The following is a 4836-nucleotide window of genomic DNA, read 5'->3' as shown; positions in this document are numbered from 1 at the left end:
ATGCAAGGCTAGTGTCTAATTACATTTTTACTGTGTAGCTATCTCTTTAGAAGACTTAGAATTGAATTTTTTACACTAACTGTGTGACTATAAAAACTAATTCAGAGAGCCTGTATCTGTGAGAAATTCCCCTGTATATCCTCTGAAAAATCAAGTAGACAAATGAATAGAAAAACAAAACTTAAAGCTGAAGGTATCACCTAGTACTTCAGAATTACTTTCTTTTCTGTGAAAAATGTTGAAGAATTATATTTACTTTAGAGAATATAATTAACTCCATGGAACAATTATGGCCATAAGCCATTGAATCAAGTTGAAATACCTCAGTGAAAATTAAAGAAGGTTAAAAAGGATCTGGCTGGGAATTCTTTTGTAACTCCTAATAGCAGAGCATCGAGTTCCCTCTCAGGCAGTCTTCTAGGCCTCACAAATGGAGTCTAGTAACCCCAACTCCTGGACTCAGCCAAACCTCGCCACTTACAGTCTAGCAGCATAATATTTCAAAGGAAGGGACAAATGCAAAACCCCATAACATAAATTTGGAAACTCTGTGCCTTTTGACATTGTGTCCTACTCTGTCTGAGGATCAAAAATCTACATATTTGATGGTGGACTGCTCTTTGATAGTTGTATGCTTGGCCATTTTGTGTGTAAGGTCTTGTTAGGTATTCTAGCAGGAATCTTCAGTTCTCTATTGATTCACTGCTTTTGTCTTTGTGATTGGGGTTTGAACAAAAGACATGCTCCACTGCTGTAACATCACAGGTTGTCACACAGCCTTCCTAAACTAATCCCAATTCCTTCCTTGAGCTCACCTAATTTTGCAACTTGACTGCGGCTGACTGTACCATAATTGGTTTATTTAGTAATGTGACCTTAGTTCTTTCCTGTGGAGCCTTTTGAATTGCCATCTAATTCCCTATTCTGCCTCACAGGAATTAAAATTTACTAACTAGACATTGAAACCAGAAATATAATAAAGTACAAGACAGCATACAGGAGAAAAATATTATGATAAAAAGAAACTAGAATTCACCATATTGGAGAATGAATAAAAGTAGATTAAAGAAATTTAGAGACTACTGGACATGGAGGCACTTACTTGTAACTTGAGTGCTTGACAAACTGAGGCAGGAGTATTGTAAATTGAGGCATAGCCCAGTCTAACTTGTTAAGTAAAACACTTTGAAGGCAAGCTGAATTTGCATAGTGAGATGCTGTCTCAATGAAATACAGTTTGAAGTTCAGCAGCCCCTTCTTGAATGAAAAAGCTATGTGAAAACTAGGCAAATTAGCACTGGGAATATACATAATGATCAATAAATCCTTTCCAGCTTGCAAAAAAATTTAGAGTCATGAGTATGTGTTATTTTAATAAGCACAGTTCAAGAAGCAAGATAAAAGCAAATTAAGAAACTTCAGTACTTCTACTGAAAGCTTAATGCTATTCCTTCCACTCAAAAGATTAAAGTGTGGTGACAGTTATGAACACATTCACATGGCATAAGATAAATGGCTTCAGAGTGGTTATGGGGTTGAAAACCAAGAAGTATGGATAGAAATCACTGTCAGATGATGCAAGCTGAGAGCTCAATGCTGAAAAGAACATCATTTGTTGACAAGTTGGTAGTGTTATATATCACTTTCCAAGTAGCTAAATATTGAGGTTAGGAAAGGGAAGACAGTGCCTTGTACCTAGATTCTGATAAGAGCAACATTTAAAATATGATGACTCATATCTAATTCTGTAAAAAAAAATTGGAAAAAAACAGTAGTTTCTTGAGAAGGCTAGAGTTGGCTGAGATTTGTCCAAAAATAATTAATAGCATTCAATAAAGAATCACACAGTAAGAAGCTGGAGAGGTGGTTCGGTGCACAAAAAGCTTGTTAAACAAGCTCAGGTTCATGGCTTGCATCCCCAAAACTCAAATTAAAACAAACAAACAAACAAACAAACAATGAAAAACAGGCCTGAAGGCATACCTGGCACCCCAGCACTAGAGTACAGGAAAAAGCAAATCCTAGCTCTTATGTGCTAGCCACTAGAAAATAGGTGATCTCCAAGTTTAATAATACCTTGTCACACAAAAAAAAAATCAATAGGGGAAGATAAGTAACTTGATGCTGACCTATGAAGTCTTCAAACACTAGTTTCTCTCTCTCTCTCTCTCTCTCTCTCTCTCTCTCTCTCTCTCTCTCTCTCTCTTTGTGTGTGTGTGTGTGCGTGTGTTTTTGCACATATGTGCACACACACACACACACACTTAACAATAGACAGTCATGAAGGTGAGGAGAAAGAGAGAAGAACAGACAGCATCAAATATTCAAAACATACAAACTGAGATTCTATAAACAAATGTAGTATTCATAAACTGTATAATGTTGAACCCAATTTTCCCATTGAACCTCAGTTTTCCCATCTAGAGAAGTAGATTCTTGTTTTATATCTAGGAAGCTATCATTTTCTTAGTATGAGAAAGCCATGATCTGAGCTTACTCTCAAATTCCTAACTCACCAACACACAAAATAACAAAGAAAAATTTATTTTTCTGATGTTTCCTTTTCTCACTCTCATACCTATTTCCTTTACTTTACTTAATATGTCCTAACTATAGCACAACTACTTTGCATGTGCTAAGGAAATTATTAAACCTGAGAGATTAATGGATACATGAGTAACCTATCCCGTATACTGGGTTCCTCATAAAAAAATCAGGGGGAAAGACAGTGAACAATGTCAAGAAGTGACTAGTTTATGAAAGAATTAAGGTATTAGAAACAGATGATTGAGAAGAGAGGATTTTTTAAACAAGAACTTTTAAGATCATTCTAATATGATAGTATTAACTGCATTTGTTTTTGTTTCTTCTACCTTCTATTCAACCATACTTAATAAACACCAATATTTACCCAGGCACTGCAATGGAAACAGCAGATTTTTTTTTATTGAAGTGATGGTGGAAGAACGGGGTAAAGCATAGAGCTATAAGAGAGTTGAGGCTTCTTATACCATACGAAAACTTTCTGTCACTTGAAAACATTTGAGTTTGATATAAAATAGTAGTATTCTTTAATCAATAGTTATTTGTGAAGGATATCTAATGTATCTGACATTGGTCCATGTACAGAGGCCACACAAGAATGAAACAGACAAAATATCCTATCCTGATATAGCTTCTGCACGGATAAAAGAGATTGGTCAAGAAAATAAATAAAATACAGAATACATTAATTATGACAAGAGAAGGAAATGAAGATACTAAAAGTTGACAGTATTGTGAGTACCAAGGGAAACTTTAGCTAGATAAGGAAGACTTCATGGAGATATTGACTAGAGTAGAAACTCTCCAGAGTATTACATATAGCACCAGGAATAACATTCTAAGCAGAAGGAATAGACAGTAAGAAGGCAAACTGATGTGCTTAAGAAAGCAATCATTTTGGTATGTTTGGTGATAAACATGCTCCATGCATTTGAGAAGCAACAAGGTAGCCATGGTCAGAGAAATTAGTAAGGGTTAGAGATGGGTTTGATAGTCAGAGAACATAGGTACAATGTGTTATTTAGAAGTATTACGCCAAATATTAAAAGAATGTGTGCCAATTAAACATAGTTACATCCAGAACACAAAGACTGTTACATGGGGAAGGGACACACAATTGCTTTTACTATAATAATAGGTTTTACTATAAATGTGATAGACTGTACATTATGTGTTTTTCCTCCTAAACCTTCTCCATGGTCCCCAAAGCTTTAATTTCATCAGTTTCCTACTCCTGATCATTTGTAGCAAATCCTTATTTAATAGAATATATAATGATCTTTTAGCCTTGAAACCTGTATTCCTCCTAATGTTTACCTTCCTGTGTCTTTTATCAGCAATGGGTTGGTCTCACAAAGCCAAGAGTTCTGATCCCATATTGTCCTGCAGGGCTTCTGAACAATTACCTCTGCAGCTGATTGTTCACCATTTCCTTTAGTGACTAAAAATGTGTGGATTTTCTGCTCAAGAGGATCTCTTATTTTTCTTTTCTCTTCTTGGGTATTTTTTACTTACATTTCAAATGTTATCCTCTTTCAGGGTGATCTCTTAAGAATGCTATCTTTTGTGTTTACTTCATTCCCAATGGGAAGAATCACCCATAAACTCAGCTTCAGAAATTTCCTGCAGATCCATCCCAAAGTGCTAACTCCAGGTTTTTTCTCATACCTTCAGACAAGATCTAAGATGTACTGGGCATGAGCAGTTTTATAATCCGTGGTGTGTGAGGTAAGGCTGACAAAATAACCAGTTCTTCTCAAACTCAAAAATATATTTCATCACTTTTGTTCTGTATTCGACTAAATTACCATTCACTATACATTAAAAGATCACCTGCATTTTCTTTCTCATCCATGCATGAGCTAGTCTTTCCTTTTCCAATGAGCCTTCACTGCTGCAGCCACCAATATTAACATTAAACTGATTCAGACCTCTCTTTGCACTTGGATGTTTGCTGAAACTATGTAGCATTTCTGATAACTGTATTTTTTTTAATCTCAGAGTAAATTTCAGGATATTGTTAGGGAAACAAAAGTTAGTCTATTTAAACTAGACGCAATGGGTTTAATGTAAGAAATTGTGCTTCATCACTTTTGAAAGAAATGGATGAGTAAAGGTTAAGAAAGCTGACATTCAAGATTACAAAAGCTAATGCGTAAAGATTCAGTCTAAAGTACTTAAATCAGTGGCTCCCAGCAGCTCATTAGGACGCTGCTGTAAATGTTCCATTTTCCCTTGGGTCTTACTGCAACTGCTTCAAGATCATAATAACCTTGCCTGCTTACTCATCTT

The sequence above is a fragment of the Rattus norvegicus genome, chromosome X (assembly GCF_021556685.1).
Source record: "Rattus norvegicus strain SHRSP/BbbUtx chromosome X, alternate assembly SHRSP_T2T, whole genome shotgun sequence".
NCBI lineage: Eukaryota > Metazoa > Chordata > Mammalia > Rodentia > Muridae > Rattus > Rattus norvegicus.
Note: the sequence above shows the minus strand (reverse complement) of the source record.